Raw genomic sequence first — 19,878 nt, forward strand, 5'->3', positions numbered from 1 at the left:
GGGATCGAATGAAGGGTAGCGCCACGAGTCGTACCACATCTGAAATGTAACGTCCACTGTTCAAAGTGCCGTTAATGCGAACAAGAGGTGACCGAGACGTGTAACCAATGGCACCCCATACCATCACGCCGGGTGATATGCCAGTATGGCGATGACGAATACGCGCTTCCAATGTGCGTTCACCGCGATGCCGCCAAACACGGATGCAACCATCATGATGCTGTAAATAAAACCTGGATTCATCCGACAAAATGACGTTTTGCCATTCGTGCACCTAGGTTCGTAGTTGAGTACACCATCGCAGGCGCTCCTGTCTGTGATACAGCGTCAAGGGTAACCGCAGCCATGGTCTCCGAGTTGATAGTCCATGCTGATGCAAACGTCGTCGAACTGTTGTTGTCTTGCAAACGTCCCCATCTGTTGACTCAGGAATTGAGACGTGGCTGCACGATCCGTTACAGCCATGTGGATAAGATGCCTGTTATCTCGACTGCTAGTGATATGAGACCGTTGGGATGCAGCACGGCGTTCCGTATTACACACCTGAACCCACCGATTCCATATTCTGCTAACAGTCAATGGATCTCGACCAACGCGAGGAATAATGTTGCGATACGATAAACCGCAATCGCGATAGGCTACAATCCGACCTTTATCAAAGTCGGAAACATGATGGTACGCCTTTCTCCTCCTTACACGAGGCATCACAACAACGTTTCACCAGGCAACGCCGGTCAACTGCTGTTTGTGTATGAGAAATCGGTTGGAAACTTTCCTCATGTCAGCACGTTGTAGGTGTCACCACCGGCGCCAACCTTGTGTGAATGCTCTGAAAAGCTAATCATTTCCATATCACAGCATCTTCTTCCTGTCGGTTAAATTTCGCGTCTGTAGCGCGTCATCATCGTGGTGTAGCAGTTTTAATGGCCAGTAGTGTATATCTCGCACAGCAAGATAAGATAATTAATTTCATGAAGGTTGCTTCCTGAGACGTTAAACGGTTTAGTACGCCGGCGATGCTGATCCAATATCGTCACTTATTCTCTGTGAATGAAATATGAAACCAAATAACATGCTTCTATAGACTTCAATAGCATCGATGTCTGCCGGGGCTGTCACCAACTGTATCGCTACGTTCATTGCGTTAGCAGATCAGAAGATCCTCGTCTTCTTATTTCTTCACTACATTTGTCCCAGTTATCAACTCGATTTTTCTAACTACATCGTTGTATCATAAGCTGCTCCTGTCGATAAGCAACGACACTTTCAGAAGCAGTGGTAGTGACGAAAGTGATAGAGCTTGGCACTTTACCATCTTGCTCCTACATCTGTACACTTCGCTTCTCAGTCAGTGTTAAGATGTTTATGTACTAGATGGCCATTTTTGACTGCAACAGTTTCTTGTTGTGCTGATGATACTCTCCATGGCGTGAGTCGTAGTTTTCCAAGTTTGGTCAGGAACGATTTAGTTCTTTGTACTACTGTGAGGATTAAGATCATGCGAGGACGTGGACTGCAATCTGTCCGGCGTTTGCTTGTTCCTCTCATTCTCTAGCGCCTAATATTGTGTTATGTTGGCGAAAACTTGTGTACTTCGATTCGTCTCAGATACCGCGGGATAAGACTAACTGATCCATCAACAGGAACACCCACGTGCCTTGTGTGAGTAGACCATCGGAAACAATACGATAAACACTGTGACGCGAATAAACGGCATTTTTGTATACCCTTGTGTATGAAGACTTGGGTCAAAATTGAAGATCTTTGTTCACACTTTAGTCGCTGGTAAAATTGTGACTGGCACCATGGTAACTTTGTAAATCACCCAAAACATTACACTTCGGGTTTCCTGCATTTATGTCGTGTCCAATTTCTCCTGCTACTAGCGCAATACGCAGCATGTCTGCACTAACAACGTCTATGTTGGCCTTCTTCTTATCTCACGTCTTCTGATTTTGCTTAGAGAACAATTACAACTATGGGACTAGTAATCAAACTCATGGGCCTAGACTCCTGTCCTGACATTTAATGAGACGTTACCATATGAATTTTTTTGTGTTTGTGCAAAATATAAATGGACTCGGATGACACGCGCTGTTATCAGATAGGAGGTAGTTTGTAGCACATCAACTCCAACAGACCAATGTGTACTGAAACACTACGTTTAGAATCAACATTCGGAGTGATAACAGTTTTAGTTTTTTATTATTTTCGTCATGGCAGCGACAACAGCAACAGTTACAAATTATCTAGAATGAAAAACAGCTCACAGATGCACTAAATTGTGTTTATTTTATACCTTGACCATGGTTTCTACTGTAATAATATAGCCTTCTTCAGAAGTCCTAAAAAATTATCAAAATAACATCTAGACCAGTGACACAATCTACACATAAACTTCAAAATTACGTAAGTGGTAAAATATTACTTACATACACACTAATAAATTACAAATTTCTTAGCCTAGCGGCTGCGTCAAGATCAATAAAATAACTTCAATAGAAATAAGCCTGTTTCGAACATAAGTAAAATTAAATATGGCACCGTGTGTCCTCCGCCACTACCTCTGTTATACTGGGCTCAAGGTCGTCAAATGTGCTGCACCCCGTGCACCATAGTTGGCGCTCACCACTGAACGCAACATCGCATGGATTATCAGGCAACTAGTCAATATGTAAGACAATAAATTAATAACAAGCCTACATGTGCAAATGAAGGACCATATACTTATTAATAAGAATGTCCAACAGATGAAATACTGTTGCATACCATCATTAGAGTGGTAGAACATTAACAATATCATTTAACAAAGTTTGTCGTATCACAACTTGATGTATGATTCAAAAACGAGACTATCATATGCAACTATAACCTCAGCTTGCATTATACGCTCTAATAGCTTATAGGGCTGATTCTGCCAGCCGGCCGTAGTCGTTGTACAGTTCTACGACTAGCACCCTTGTGCATGAGTGTGGTAACATGGTACAAGATGACAAACGGCACATTAACACATCTGTCTCAACACAAACCACTTTTAACATCAAGGCAGCTCATGACTCTTTATGACAAATTCTTACTGGAGCGTTGTCCTAAAATATTAGTTTATCTCAAAAGATAATCATAGAATCATATGGCAAAATCGAATAACTACTAGTGCCTATCTGCTACGCCCAATATGGGCTGAAAACATTCAAGGAAGCTGGAACTTTTCGGGTAACACTGATCATTCAGTAAATGACTATTTTCAAACTTTTTGTACTTGTATATCTGCACCTCCTCCAATAATTCTGATTTCATACCCTTTGCTTCTTTACGCAATAGTTCGGTGTCGTTAACAAGTTGGGGCGTGTGTTCTTCTTCGATGATGTGTTCAGCAAACGTTGGCCCATTCTTATTCATACCCATCCTCGACGGCATATGTTCTTTATACCTTCTGGCTATAGACTTGCCCTATGTAATGCGCAGGACAATCATTACATTTCGCCGGCCGGTGTGGCCGTGCGGTTCTAGGTGCTTGTCTTGAATCGCGTGACCGCTACGGTCGCAGGTTCGAATCCTGCCTCGGGCATGGATGTTTCAAAATGTCCTTAGGTTAGCTAGGTTTAAGTAGTTCTAAGTCTAGGGGACTGATGACCTCAGATGTTAAGTCCCATAGTGCTTAGAGCCATTTGAACCATTTGAATTATTACATTTCAATTTATAAACTCACTGGTCTAGACGTTATTTTGATCATTTTTAGGACTTCTGAAGAAGGCTATATTATTATACCAGAAACCATGGTCAAGGTTTAAAATAAACATAATTTAGTGCAGTAGTGGGCTGTTTTTTATTTGAGACAGTTTTAGTTTTAACCTTAACATTATTGTGGGTTCTCAGTAGTGTTAGGTTGCAGCTGTCCCAGCTCGGGAACGAAAACATAATGAACGTAGGTAAACGACGAAATTATAATATTTGACATGTGGTGCCATTAGCTAAACCTCTCAGGTTTAACAATTATGCGTGAATACAAGACAGTGACCATGTGTTATCGAGCCGGAGTATTTATTCTGCCTTGTAATGCTTCATCTGATAAACATGAAGTCGTGTCCATAGAACACGGTGTTCTTTGCATCGCTCACTGAACACGGCAGCCTGTGATGTATGATGTACAATCCCAGCGACTGCACTGTTCTGAGAACAGGCAGCAGCCTTGAGGCTTTGGATCGTGTTAACGTCGCCGTAAGCCGGCACGACGGTTTCCTTCTAAACGCCGCACTGCTCCTTCTCCGAAGTATACATTCAGAGAAACAGTTTCAGCGGTCAAGTTGCAAAAGCGATATTGATACGTTACGAACACGGCACAAGCACCCTGTTACCTTCACATTTTTAATTGTTTATTGAAACCGTTATTTCCTTCCTCTCCGTTTATAGCCCAGAACTAGTTATCGAAGAATAAATTCCCGTTATTCAGTCTCATCTGTTACAGGAAGTTAAATTACGGATACTTTCCAATGAATGAATATTTCCTCAGTTATATTTCAAATATGATCAAGATTGTGCTTCTTCAGTTCTCTCGGCGAGCTTCATGGAGAAATAGGTCACAGGTAAACTATTTCTACGCTGATGAAATATTGTGCCCGTTGGACACTGACAACCGGCGTTCATCCGTGAACTATTTTGCCATGATCAAGGTTTTAGATTTTAAGTCTGAATGATGATGTCTCGTCGTTAACTCTATTATAATGCCAGAGAAAACTCTGAAGTTGATAGGAAAAGATATATATGAAGTTTAAGAACATGCAATAGGGAAAAGTGGTTTGGCAGAGGACAGCTAGAATGGCTGAGTGGAAATAATGTGCGACGGATTATGCCACGTCTTGAGGGCTGAAATGTAAGTTAATGGTTTTTGAGAAGAATTGTTAGGTAAAAATTATGAGAGCTGATGTGGTAAGTCGATCCCTGGTGAGTTTTGTGGATGGAAATAATACGAGGTAAGGGAGAGAATCAGGTAGAGTGGTGACGTAAAAAGACAGGAAAACGGGCTTTATCAGGAACAAAAAGTGACATATTCCATGATATTGTAGCGTGAAATGAGTAAAAACATAATAATTCGTAAAGGGTTTATGTAAACCACTTGTATTCCGTATCTGTGACACAGATGAATTGGGAAGTGATTCATACAACAATTGAACTGAAACACCTCGGCATTGTTATTCACTTGGGCCATGGACCTGGGGCACATACTTTTTCTTCCGATATTTCGCTTCTTAACTGTACAACCATCTTCAAGATAAGTCGCTGACAGACTCGACATAATACTGTGGAATGATAACGCGTGCTTCAGAAATAAGAATGATAACGTTGAATGTGGGATTATACCGCGTCAAGAAGGTCATGCTCTGATGTAGAGGCATAGAAGGGCGAGCTTCACCACGTGCATTTACTCAAAAGCGTTGCGTAAAGAGGTTTTAATTCTGTCATTGACTCACCTAGAAGGTGGTTGTACGCTTATCAGCCAAAATATCAAGAGAAGAAACAATACTGTCCCTCAAGCACGCTCTAAAGATGACGCAATATTTTGTCTACCGGGAACAACTCAGGAAATACAATGAAGGGCAAACCATCAGCTGCTGTATATACATTATTGCAAACTGCTGCTAGTTCCAGTCTTCACGAGCCATCTTCTGACACTGAACAAAATGTCAGTTTATCATCTTACTTTGTGATATAGTAAACGCAGTTGCCTTAAGACTGATTTAAATAGACAAACACCAGTATTTACATTGTACTTACAAACCAGGCAATGCTACGCAATTACTTAATACGTATGGGAACTGGATCTACGCCCTAAGCTCCATTTCCCACCACTCCCTGTCCATCTTCTCCTCCTCCCCCTCTCTCTACCCCCTCCCTTCTCCCCCTCCCTCCCCATCTCCTCCCGCCCGCTCTCTCTATCTGTCTCCTCCTTGGCCCTGTCTTGTCCATCTGCTCCCATCCTTCGCTGTCCATCTTCTCCTCCTCCCATTTTATTGCAAACAAATGCTTGATATGGAACTGAAGTTGCTCATAATTAATGGACAAATCGGTTGGGAACATTAGTACATCAGGTTTGCCAGAGATATCTTCACCTGATCGATATGTGACGATAGTAGATTCAGTGACAATATTTTGCATAGTTTTAATCTGTGAACTCGTAGGATTTCAAAGTTTCGGACGATTAAGATTCTGTAATAATATTCTGATCATAAGCTGTTAACGCCTAAATACAGCTTTCCTGTTTTCTGTTAAAAGCGACTGCAAGGAAGAAAACATTTGTTAATTTATCTTGTAAGATTCTGAAATAAATCGGTTAAGATCTTTTAGAGATTTCTGTTAACAACGTTTCTACAACGTAGCGGGTGTCATGGGTGTAAGTGCAGCTATTTTTATTGGTGCCTGAGGGCAGTGTATTGGACAACATTACATAACTATTTACGTAATTTGCAGACTAATTGTTATAGCTATTAAAAGTAGTATGGTTTTAGGTTGGTTAGTATTTCCAAGTACACGTGGCGAGAGCAAGCCATTAATGCCCTGGACAGCAGGTCAGATGTTGATGTGTGGACACGTGGATACAAAACGGTTAGTCTATACTGACAGGCGTAGTCCATTACTGGTGCAGCTATGACCAGGCAGAAAATATCAGGTAGTAAATTATGGTAAGTATTTGCGGAAAAACTGTTAGATGAAGAGAGAAAAGCAACTAAGACACTGAAGTGGATACATATTAAGATAACAATGATCCCAATATCTCCACTTATACCCCTCACACCCTGTATGTTATACATTTATTTATATGTTATGTGTATAAATAATACATATTATATGTCCATCTGAAAGTTTATTAGTGTGTCGTGCAAAAGGCAAAGTAAAACGGTCAAGACCTTTTCGAGGTTTTTAGCAACAACGTTAAACAACGTCTTTATATAGTAGCTCAGATGCCACTGACTGACTTTTGATAATTGAATACTGACTTGTATATTGGCCCAGATTTCGATCTGTGCCCCCAAATGCTAAAAGATCATATACAAGGGGATGATTTTCAAAGCCACAACTCAAATTATCCTTTAGGACGTAACAAGGCTGAGATATAATCCTTCCAATTGCTATCTGAAATCGCTTGCTCAAATTGATTACGTTAGGCAACTCCCATTCATAAGAACCAGTTAATTCGCTGCGGCAAAATAAAATGAGAGAATTCAGTTTAGATTAAATACATAGCTTCTAAGTGGTGTGTGGTGGTTTTATCTTCCATTGTCTTTTTGTTTCAGGTGAGTCGACGACGGAAAATTCGCCATCGCAGAAACAGGGCTGCGAGGTCTGCCAGTATCCAGAATGACGACGCAACGGTAACGTGCAAGTTTCTGCCAATAGAAATCTAATTTGTCGCTTTGCTCCGGATTATATTCATGAGCCTAAATCAACCTGCCTTTCTGTTCAGAGATTTGGTTGTACAGGGCTATTCAAAAAGATGGAACAGATTTCAAACATTTATTACTTCCAAACTACAAAAGATAGAAACACTATTCCAACGTTCCTGGAAAGAGAAAAGTTCAAATTTTTATGCATTCAATGTGAGCACTATATGTTGCACTGCAAATATTAAACGGTGACTCATTTTCTCCCACACACGAAGCAGGTGGTCTCTCCATATCGAATTTACAGCTTCAACAATGCAATGTCGAGCATAGGGGGGATAAAAACGCGATCTTTTACGTAACCCCAGTGATAAAAGTCACAAGATATGAAATTTGGAGACCTGGGAGGCCACCGGAAATGTTCATCTTCTGCTGTTCCTATTCCGATACAATGTCCTGGAATGGTGTCATTCGGGTAACATCGAACGTGTTTAGAAAAATGAGGCAGGGGACCATCTTGCATGACAAAGAAGCCATCTGAATCATCTTCAAGTTGAGGAAATACACGGTTCTGAAGTACCCTTAGGTAGTTTACTCCTTTCACAGTTTTCACCATGAAGAAGAAAGAAACAGCGCCAATGCGACCGTGATTGGAACGTCTACCTGGACTGTTCAAATTATAAACCGTTTTCTGTCTAGGAACGTTGGAGCTATGGTGCTACCTTTTGTAATGTACAAGATATAAATGTTTGAAATCTGTTCCTTGTTTTTGAATAGCTCTGTTTACCACTGTAATCTAGTCGCTACATTAAACAAAGAATATGATTTTCTTGCCAAGGTACGAGGGCAGTTCAATAAGTAATGCAACACATTCTTTTTCTCGGCCAATTTTGGTTGAAAAAACCGGAAATTTCTTGTGGAATATTTTCAAACATTCCCGCTTCGTCTCGTATAGTTTCATTGACTTCCGACAGGTGGCAGCGCTGTACGGAGCTGTTAAAATGGCGTCTGTAACGGATGTGCGTTGCAAACAACGGGCAGTGATCGAGTTTCTTTTGGCGGAAAACCAGGGCATCTCAGATATTCATAGGCGCTTGCAGAATATCTACGGTGATCTGGCAGTGGACAAAAGCACGGTGAGTCGTTGGGCAAAGCGTGTGTCATCATCGCCGCAAGGTCAAGCAAGACTGTCTGATCTCCCGCGTGCGGGCCGGCCGTGCACAGTTGTGACTCCTGCAATGGCGGAGCATGCGAACACACTCGTTCGAGATGATCGACGGATCACCATCAAACAACTCAGTGCTCAACTTGACATCTCTGTTGGTAGTGCTGTCACAATTGTTCACCAGTTGGGATATTCAAAGGTTTGTTCCCGCTGGGTCCCTCGTTGTCTAACCGAACACCATAAAGAGCAAAGGAGAACCATCTGTGCGGAATTGCTTGCTCGTCATGTGGCTGAGGGTGACAATTTCTTGTCAAAGATTGTTACAGGCGATGAAACATGGGTTCATCACTTCGAACCTGAAACAAAACGGCAATCAATGGAGTGGCGCCACACCCACTCCCCTACCAAGAAAAAGTTTAAAGCCATACCCTCAGCCGGTAAAGTCATGGTTACAGTCTTCTGGGACGCTGAAGGGGTTGTTCTGTTCGATGTCCTTCCCCATGGTCAAACGATCAACTCTGAAGTGTATTGTGTTACTCTTCAGAAATTGAAGAAACGACTTCAGCGTGTTCGTAGGCACAAAAATCTGAACGAACGTCTCCTTCTTCATGACAATGCAAGACCTCACACAAGTCTTCGCACCCAAGAGGAGCTCACAAAACTTCAGTGGACTGTTCTTCCTCATGCACCCTACAGCCCCGATCTCGCACCGTCGGATTTCCGTATGTTTGGCCCAATGAAGGACGCAATCCGTGGGAGGCACTACGCGGATGATGATGAAGTTATTGATGCAGTACGACGTTGGCTCCGACATCGACCAGTGGAATGGTACCGTGCAGGCACACAGGCCCTCATTTCAAGGTGGCGTAAGGCCGTAGCATTGAATGGAGATTACGTTGAAAAATAGTGTTGTGTAGCTAAAAGATTGGGGAATAACCTGGTGTATTTCAATGCTGAATAAAACAACCCCTGTTTCAGAAAAAAATGAGTTGCATTACTTATTGAACTGCCCTCGTTAAAAGCAAAGTTCCTTCTTTCATACGAGGAATCTCTTTATTAAAATTTATACAAGTGCTTCAAGATCAGTGTAAATGCCAATATGGTTATCGTTACTTCTGAACAATGATAATGACACAAACGGCTGGCCCGAAGCAGTTTTGCAGTCTACAATGAAAGACAGATTTCTAAACGAAGATAATCCAGAAGAAATTGCATTCATCGCATCTGTTTCAAACCCTTAAAGGCCTACCATCTCCTTTTCGCACGATCCTCACTGCTAATGCACCTGTCTGCCTCGTACAATACGTTACTAAGGACGGCGTCAGCTACGTTACCTTACGAAAAAGAAATGGCTCAAGTGGTTTAAGGGTATTGTTTTACACTGAGAAGTAGCCTAAGCGGTCGCAGATACTAGATCCACCTATAACTCGATAAGAATAGCTCTAATTGTAAAGCCAATACAATATCGAATGCGGGAGATAATATAAGGGACAGTCAAACGGACACGTGACAGATGGAATATAGTACGTAAACTGTTTATTATTTCGAAAGTAATCATCGAAAGTAACCCCACAGTGAGACAAAGCAGTCAATGCCTTCAAGGAAAAACATTTACGGTTGCCTGCGGAAAGATGATTGTATGCTGGCGCGCACCTCTTCGTGCGAATTATATCGACGGTTAAGAACGTCTTCCTCCAGGGCTCCAGGAATTATCGAAATCGTATGAGGAGGTATCTGAAGTGTATGGCAGGTGTGTCAGGGGTTCTCAACGAAACTTATGTAGCGTTCTCGAAACGACCTTAGGAGCATGTGGGGCAGCCCATGTGGAGTTGGAGTACGCTGCAGAAGTTTCGTTGGGAAGCACTTGCACATCCTTCATACACTCCCGAACCTTCCCATGCAGTTTCCATATTTTTATTAACACCTATAGCGATTACTTTTGAAATAATAAACAGTTTACGTACTTTTTTTCTTAAACTGCCTCATCACTTACGTCTGCCACCAATCACGAATGCATCACAGCCGTTGGTGAGATTTTAACTAACATTTAACAGTCATAATCTCGAAATAATTTGGTTACTGATACGGCCTGCCAGAAGTGAAAGTTGCTTCCGGGTTTCTGAAGTGTTTTCGATGGTACCAGTAGTTATGAGTGCACTCGGCGACTTGTCAGCGTCCTTATTGAAACATTCTAAGATAAACATACACTTTTTTTATTGAGACCGCAGTTACTTTGTCTCTGTTTCACTCACATTCATCATTATACGCACGCTTCAGCAACGAAATCTTGATTTTTATTTTTTATAGTTCATAGCAGCTGTATAATTTCGCCTTTACAGTTTTTAATGTGATTACTGGATTGCGAAATAAAGAATTAAACTGTTAATATAGCCTCCAGGTAGGAAGATTATATTAAAATAGAAGCGTAGTGAGGGAACAAAGGATAAATTAGTTATTTAGGTTAATAATTACCATGAAGTTTGTCACGAACGTTAAAATTCTTTTTTTTTCATTGTTTAAGAAGTAAATTGACCGAAAACGACGACGGCAACTACAACGTCAGCAAAACCGCATTCCGTAAAAGCAAAAAAAAATATTTTTCTTTTCTGTCATAGTGCAAGCATATTTTGACTCCAATGTTCCCACATATATTGTGTTTCACAACATATACTTGTTTACTGATAAAAATATAATCTAGTTCAGAAAAATCTGTCCGGACGCCCGGAAACAAAGTAAGTCGATGGGTCAACCGCACTTGGAATCAGTAAAAATATGTTGCCTAACAAACTAGCTGGAAGGTGAGATATATAAAAAAATATACAACTACTTCTTTAGCGCCAAAACTAAAGAGCAGCTCAGCCGGTTTATCTCATTGTTGTTCCCTTGTCATGACGTCAAACACAATCAGTTCAAATATTTTTTTTTAATCTTTATTTGCAGAAAAGCTTATTAATTATACAATCCAGCCCACTGCCTTATATGATTAGTGGGCCGAAAATAATGATACAGTGATATAAGTTGCAGCTATTCTAAGTTATATTTTAGTAACTAGTTAGTAGGTAAGCTTAAGGAAAATGCAATTGGGCAAATTAGTGTGTTAATTAACTACTAAGTAGGTAACCTAACTATAGACTAGTCACTAAAGCCTGGAGCGTTACAAATGTGTCAGTTGAAAAGTATAAACCTACTGTAGAGCTTTGCTCATTGAGCTAACCCCAATGAGCGTGCCCCTGACACTGGGCAGGCCAAGATGTTGATCGCTGCAGGTTCCTAAGTGTAGTGTCTAAAAACTAAGTCCTACAGCTAAACTTATCCTAAGGTCAAATCAGGTGCGTTGTCCAGATCGGTAAGATCGCACCCCACTCCCCCTAAATCCCGAGGCGCGGCGGATTCAAGACTGAGGAAGTCGACCTTTCCGCACCCAGGCGGTTTGGGAATAGGGTACCAGACTCTATAGGTGCGTAGGTAGGTCTCTTATAGGTGCTAATTTAATTCTCTCAGAGAGTCCTTTAAGAATTTCTGTGATACCGCGTTAGCCAGTTTATTAATAGTCTGAAAGGTGTCGTGTTGTCTGAATAGTCTTTATGTGTCATTGTGCGGTAGTTGGTCATGTAACACTGAGGCCACATCATTGAAAAGGGGGCACTCGTAGACTACATGGTCAGGAGTACCCTCCGGAACACCACAGTCACACGCGGGTGTCGCTTTTTTCCAGAATCGACATAAGTATGTCGAATAGGGTCCATGTCCAGTGAGAAAGTGAATCCTGCTTCCTAGAATTTCCTCTGTTTTCTCCAAATTCCCCTTCTTTGCCCAGTACCAAGCGGCCTGCTCCCGAATTTTGATATCTAAGGGGCAGAGTCCCATTATGACTAACAGGGCTCCTTTCGGTGTAGTCCTGTATGCCCCCACTGATCTCATAATCATGTTTCTCTGCACTCTTCTCACTGTCATGGCGGGCACCACCCTCATGAGCCTGTGGGCCCAGATACCCGAGCCGTAACCCACTATAGAGGTGAGTATGCTATTGTGATAAAGTTTGATGAGATGTGGTGGGAGATGAAAGCGTTTGTGTCCAATGGAGATGAGGTTGTTAAGTACTTGTAGGGCTCTTTGAGTTACGGTTTCGATGTGCCTGCCGAATGACCACCTTTCATCAATGATGATGCCGAGATAGCGAGTCTCACGTCGCCTGAGAACTGGTGAGCCCTCTGTCCTGACAGTTGGATTGCGAACTAGTTGTCCGTTTAGAAGAAGGTATGTGGACTTAGCTGGTGAAATCTTCATCTTTGTGTTTCGGCACCAAAGTTGTAGTATTTCTATTGCTCTTTCTATCTTGGGCTCTACGTCTTCTCGGCTACGGCCGCCAACCAGTAGGAGGAGGTCATCTGCGTGGGCTATCACCTCTAGCACTTCGTCACTTTGCTGTAGTTTGTCTAGTAAGGGTTCCATGTGGATGTCCCAAAACAGGGGAGATAGTACGGAGCCCTGGGGACATCCCTTTGTGATTGTTTTTCTTACTCTTGTGCCAGGGGATGATAGCCAGACCTCCCGATCCTCGCAATAGCTCCTCAGACACCCATATAGCGGCCCTGGACACTCCTTCTCCCCTAAACAGGAGAAGAGCAAGGCCACCACAGGTTGTCGAAGGCGCCACTTATGTCCACCATGTTGCCGACAACGTACTTGTACGGAATAGAGCCGCAGACCTCGGCCGCCAGGGCGATTGCATCAGATGCCGATCGCCCAGGCCTGAAGCCATACAGCCTGCTGCACATCCCGCACAGCACTCGGTGCGCAGCCAGTCTGTCAGCCAGTAGTCTCTCCAGAACCTTCCCTAGCAGATCAAGCAGGCAGATTGGTCGGTAAGATTTTGTTTCTGCTGGGTCTTTGTCAGCTCCTTTCTTTATGGTTACGACATTTTCCCTCTTCCAAATTCGAGGGAACTTTTTCAGCCTGAGACATTCATTGTACAGGTGAGTTAGAGGGGCGACTATCTGGGGGGCCAGGAATTGAACCACCTCCGCCACAGTGCCGTCTGGCCCTGGAGCTTTCCCTCTCTTCAGGGATTTTATATGGGCAGCTACCTCCTCTTCAGAAAATGGGTAGACGGCCGTATCATTTCCAGATACATTGTTGTTGTTCTCACGCAGCTGCCGTTGTTCGTCTGTCTCTCCATCTGCAGTGTCGTCAGGCAGCAGGGACTGGAGAAGGACCTCAGCGGTTTCCTGCCAAGACTCCGTCATCCCGTCCCCACGCCTGACGGTTGAGAGCTCCATCGGAGAGCGGATTTTCTCTCAGACAAGCTTATAGGGGACTCCCCATGGGTCTAAAGCTAGTTGGTTCAGAACAAAGTGTTCCCAGCTTTTTGATCTTACTTCGCGTAATTGTTTTTGGAAATTGTCTTTAGCTTCCCGGTATAGCTGCAACCATCTTTGTCTTTCTAGCCAGACGACACTGCGCTGGTAGTGCCTCCTGAGCCTTCTAACAGACCGGTGCATCTCCTCTAGTTCAGCTGACCATGGTGACGGAGGGACCGCCATGGCCTTCCTCCTAGTAGGTACAGCGGCTTTCACCGCTCGAGTTATTACTGGCACCAGTTCCTCGGCTCTGTTGTCTACGTCAATGTCCAGGTGTCCGTCACCTTCTGGTAGTACAGGAATGTCGCACTCCCTAGCAAGTCTCTCCCAATCGGCTCTTTTGTAATTGTATTGTACCTCCCACCCCATGGCCCAGCGGCTCTCCTTGTCTCCCATACTGAAGGTGATGAGATTGTGATCGCTAGTGGTGGCGTTCTCTACTACTTTCCACTGCTGGATTAGATGCGCAGCATTAGGCGTAGCCGTCACATCAATGTTTGTGCCTTGGCCACCTCCCACCACGTAGGTCGGAGGGTTGCCTGGCTTGTTTGCCACCACCAGCTGCAAGGCCATGATGGCCTCTTCTGCCTTCTCTCCATTAGGGTCCCTGGTGCCGCTGTACCATAGGGGGGATTTAGCGTTTATATTCGCAGTTATAATTGCTTTCCGCCCCCGCAACGCCGTGATGACTATGGTAAGGTGTGCCAAGTGTCTCTCAATGTCATTACCATACTGGAAATACATGTTGATAAAGATAGTTGTTCCTGATGGAGACTGCGGCTCCACGACGTTGCAGTGGCTGGTTGTGAACTGTGTTAGAACTGTGGCTCTTAGAAGTTTGTTGGTTATTATTATTGGCGATCTTGGGTCTTCCCCTCTGCTTACAACTTGCCAGGTCGCAGTTGTGAAAGCTAATTTCCCATTTAGGGAGTACGGCTCTTGCAGACAGACCACATCTAGTCTCCTCTCCTCCACTTCCTTGCGTAGCTCCTGCATCACTAGTCTGCTGTTATGAGCGTTAAGTTGGCCAATGGTGATTTTCGTCATGTAGTTTTTTATGGTAAGTATGTGTGGATTCTGTCGTTGGGCCAAGTCTTGTTCCAGTCAAATGTAATGCGTCCATTTGCCAAAACTGCTTATTGGTAGATTTCGTCCAGGTCGAATTTTTCGCCACGTCTTTCGAAGGCTTTCTTTAGTAGGTCCCGCAGGGATCCGGAGTCGGTGGGGAGATTCACTGACTTGAGTTGAATTCTGTCTACAGCCTCCATTACCGTGAAGGTGACTCTCCTGCCATATCATGTGCCACCCGGACCACGTGTCTTAAGTCAGTGCTCAGGGTAGTCGGCTGCTCTAGTCTTGCCAGTTGCATTGTGAACTCGAGATTAGGATAGACTCTGACTGGGTCGACAGGTGGCAATCTCACGACAGGATCTATTGTGGTAGCCGATTCATTTGAGCTAGTCATTTTGTTTTCCTGAACTGGTTTCTTTGTAGTTCTATTCTCCTCCGTTGAGACTGCCACAGTCTCTGTTACAGGATGCCATTGCCGTTGATCTTTAGTCGGCCTTGTCTCCTGGCTTTGGGAGGAGGGGGACTTGACTGTAAGAGGCTCAGTTTGAGTCCCTCTGTCCGTTGTGGTAGAGTCCGATTGAGTACTTATATCATTGGTTTTAATTGTGGCGTCAGTGAGCGACCTCAAGAATAACTTGAAGGCACTTGCCCTCATGGCAGCCCTCCTCCTTTTGCTCGGGGATTTTCTTTTGGGCATCCTGTTTGCTTTAGCTTGTTCAGCCATAGTCTATCCCTGAAATTAATCTCTGTTCCAGGAGTCTGTAGGTGTGGCAGTTACGTCCAGTGGTGCCACAAGGTTTTCTGCCCCGTCTCTTACAAGGGATGCAGACTTCTGCAGCCCTACAGTCTTTTCTCACATGACCATCCTCGCCACATTTTGAGCAGGCCGACCCCCTGGTACAGTGCCTCAGAACGTGGTCGAGATCTCCACAGTTGTGGCAACGCGGTACCACAAGATAGTCACGTGTATTTATGGCATGAAAGCCGATGTACAGTTTGCCCATTGCAGTTATTTTTCTCCACATTTGAGCGGAGACCTCGGCGACGTGATGAACCACATCACGGTCCTGAGGCCCCGTTTTGAATCTCAGTTTGAAATTTTCTTTAAATTCCTCCTCTGACATCTCCTCAAAGTTATGTGCCTTTATAGTGTTTTGTATTTCCTCATTTGTCATGATCGTTGGTACATCATATAAGATGACCAGCGGCTTTCTTTTCCTCGGTGGCTCGCATTTGACCACCGAGTTTAACTTGGCATTGTTTAATAGTTTTACTTTGTCCTCTTCCGAGGCAATTTCTACGATTACCGAATTCTTACTTGGTTTTACTTTGTTGATTCTGATCTTGTCTTTTACAGGGTCTATGGTAGTAGTGAGCAGCTCCTGTATTTTTCTCACGCTAGTATCCTGACCAGGCAGGGTCCTTAGAAAGACCGTTGTGTCTGATCGTTTGGTGACTTTTGCAATGGTGTCCTTGGTTGTTTGCGGTTTTGGTGGCGCTTGTGCGATCACTCCCGCCCAGGTCTCAACAGGTTGCTTCTTCAATCTTTCATTTTCTTTTTCCAATTCTTCTACGCGGCCCTCGAGCTTGGCGTTAGCGATGGCCCACGCCGCCAGCTCGTTTTTAATTATTGTCAATGCCGCCTGACTGATCTTACCGTCTTTGATGTTTTGCTCAAGGAGCAAAGTGATCCTTGAGTGTCTTTGTAGAAGTTTTCTTCATTTGCCTGTCCTAACTCGTCCTGAGGAGCAGGTTCAGGCATCAAAGAAGCTCGCGATGGCGCTCTCGAATCACTCGTCTCTGGTGTCGCCATATTGTACGAGTGATAAAAAACAGGGGTGGGAGCCCGTCTCTTGCCCCGGACAGGCTCCTCTGGCATGGGGGGGGGGGGGGGGGGACTTCTGCAGCTCGCCCACCGACCTCGCCCCTAGGTCAAGGGCACTCCAGAGGTGCTGGGTTCAGCGCACCGTTTCCAGCGCACTGGTCCCCCTCGGTGACTCCGTCATCGGCGATTTCACGCGACGCACCCCGGCAACTGCACCCCGCACTCTGGAGAGGCGGATGCACCTCTCGCCCTTCGCCGCCTACTTGCCCGAGTTTCCACCTCTCGGCCAGGGACCCACTCCTACTCAGGTGGCGGGCCGGTCCCCCAGACGTTCGGCGGTCTGGACCCATCTAACCTGGCCCAGGCGATGTTACCACCACCTGGGTTTGGCAGAACACGCCCCGGTTACCAAGGGGCGCGGCGAAGCACCCTTGCCGACTCGCGCCGCGATCCCACGCCGACAAACGAAGTCGCCGGCATGCAGAGCACCTGCTGGTCTGTGCCCTGCGAACAGAAAGGGACTGGTGTTCGGTCCCTCGACACATCTCCCCCTGTGCCACGCACCCTTCGCTTTCGCATCGGATTGGGTCGCAGCTCTCCCTTTTGTCGCAAGGCAGAATGCCAAGCTTAACATCTGACACCACGGGAAGGCGGAAAGAGCCACTTGGGAAGGAGAGGCTATGAGAGACGCATCACTTCCCCTGTGAGGACTGCTGCGGCACGCCCGACTGGAAGCAATACGCTCCAGTGCGAGCCTCCGTGCCTTATGGCGCGCCGGCAACGGGCGGGCCCGCGCCGAACGCGCCGTCAAGCGACCGACCTCTTATGTATTTTATATATTTAGTGCATATTTTATGCAATAACCTGCACACCACAAGGGTCACTCAAAAGTCTGTTCTTTATCAGGAGACTCAGAAAGAAATGTAGTATTCAGAGACTGCGAGAACAACAGTCCCAGCTTAGCGGCCGAACGTAGGAATTAATCGGTCAGCTCGTGAGCATCATCATCAAGGGCATTGTGGTGTGCCAACCACTATTCGTTCTTCTCTGACACCAACGCTATATCTTGTGTCCCAGCGCCGAGGTGACAGTATGCGTACTATGCTAAAAACTGTCAGGTGCAGGTCAGCTGAGTGCCTTATCTACTGATTTGTTTGGTCACAGCGGAGGTTCGGGTCCTCCCTCGGGCATGGGTGTGTGTGTTTGTCCTTAGAATAGTTTAGGTTAAGTAGTGTGTAAGCTTATAGAATGATGTCCTTAGCAGTTAAGTCCCATAAGATTTCACACACATTTGAACATTTTGAACTGATTTGTTTCCTTGAATTTCAGCTTACCCTGGTTACAGACAGAACGGCACTTCCTTCGCCTGGCTTTCCAGTCAGTCCTAAACCATTTGGGTTATTTTACTTCCGGATATAACTTCTTGATGCTTTCGAAGGCAGTGACGGAGTCTGAGTAGACGAAGAAGTTGCTGACGGCATTACATAATACCTGGCACTAGTTTCCTCAATATCATGGCTAAATCTGCATCAAAAGTGACTAATATACACTCCTGGAAATTGAAATAAGAACACCGTGAATTCATTGTCCCAGGAAGGGGAAACTTTATTGACACATTCCTGGGGTCAGATACATCACATGATCACACTACAGAACCACAGGCACATAGACACAGGCAACAGAGCATGCACAATGTCGCCACTAGTACAGTGTATATCCACCTTTCGCAGCAATGCAGGCTGCTATTCTCCCATGGAGACGATCGTAGAGATGCTGGATGTAGTCCTGTGGAACGGCTTGCCATGCCATTTCCACCTGGCGCCTCAGTTGGACCAGCGTTCGTGCTGGACGTGCAGACCGCGTGAGACGACGCTTCATCCAGTCCCAAACATGCTCAATGGGGGACAGATCCGGAGATCTTGCTGGCCAGGGTAGTTGACTTACACCTTCTAGAGCACGTTGGGTGGCACGGGATACATGCGGACGTGCATTGTCCTGTTGGAACAGCAAGTTCCCTTGCCGGTCTAGGAATGGTAGAACGATGGGTTCAATGACGGTTTGGATGTACCGTGCACTATTCAGTGTCCCCTCGACGATCACCAGTGGTGTACGGCCAGTGTAGGAGATCGCTCCCCACGCCATGATGCCGGGTGTTGGCCATGTGTGCCTCGGTCGTATGCAGTCCTGATTGTGGCGCTCACCTGCACGGCGCCAAACACGCATACGACCATCATTGGCACCAAGGCAGAAGCGACTCTCATCGCTGAAGACGACACGTCTCCATTCGTCCCTCCATTCACGCCTGTCGCGACACCACTGGAGGCGGGCTGCACGATGTTGGGGCGTGAGCGGAAGACGGCCTAACGGTATGCGGGACCGTAGCCCAGCTTCATGGAGACGGTTGCGAATGGTCCTCGCCGATACCCCAGGAGCAACAGTGTTCCTAATTTGCTGGGAAGTGGCGGTGCGGTCCCCTACGGCACTGCGTAGGATCCTACGGTCTTGGCGTGCATCCGTGCGTCGCTGCGGTCCGGTCCCAGGTCGACGGGCACGTGCACCTTCCGCCGACCACTGGCGACAACATCGATGTACTGTGGAGACCTCACGCCCCACGTGTTGAGCAATTCGGCGGTACGTCCACCCGGCCTCCCGCATGCCCACTATACGCCCTCGCTCAAAGTCCGTCAACTGCACATACGGTTCACGTCCACGCTGTCGCGGCATGCTACCAGTGTTAAAGACTGCGATGGAGCTCCGTATGCCACGGCAAACTGGCTGACACTGACGGCGGCGGTGCACAAATGCTGCGCAGCTAGCGCCATTCGACGGCCAACACCGCGGTTCCTGGTGTGTCCGCTGTGCCGTGCGTGTGATCATTGCTTGTACAGCCCTCTCGCAGTGTCCGGAGCAAGTATGGTGGGTCTGACACACCGGTGTCAATGTGTTCTTTTTTCCATTTCCAGGAGTGTATTTCATAAGATATGCTCGCGACTCGTTCAGACGTTGCTACATATCAGTCGAAAAATCCTTTTTCGGTTCTAGGCGCGCAGTCCGGAACCGCGCGACTGCTACGGTCGCAGG

At 45.5% G+C, this 19,878-nt stretch overlaps 1 protein-coding gene across 1 annotated transcript in view; it reads left to right on the forward strand.

Annotated features, from left to right (window-relative positions):
- Nucleotides 1-7,323: 7,323 nt before the first annotated feature.
- LOC124612080 (BTB/POZ domain-containing protein kctd15) overlaps nucleotides 7,324-19,878 on the forward strand; it is a 607,697-nt gene continuing 595,142 nt past the window's right edge. Inside the window, exon 1 of the mRNA XM_047140298.1 lies at nucleotides 7,324-7,367. The gene's annotated coding sequence lies outside the window, so the exon portion shown is untranslated. The remainder of the gene's footprint in view (nucleotides 7,368-19,878) is intronic.

This window comes from Schistocerca americana, chromosome 1 (genome assembly GCF_021461395.2).
Source record: "Schistocerca americana isolate TAMUIC-IGC-003095 chromosome 1, iqSchAmer2.1, whole genome shotgun sequence".
Classification (NCBI taxonomy): Eukaryota; Metazoa; Arthropoda; class Insecta; order Orthoptera; family Acrididae; genus Schistocerca; species Schistocerca americana.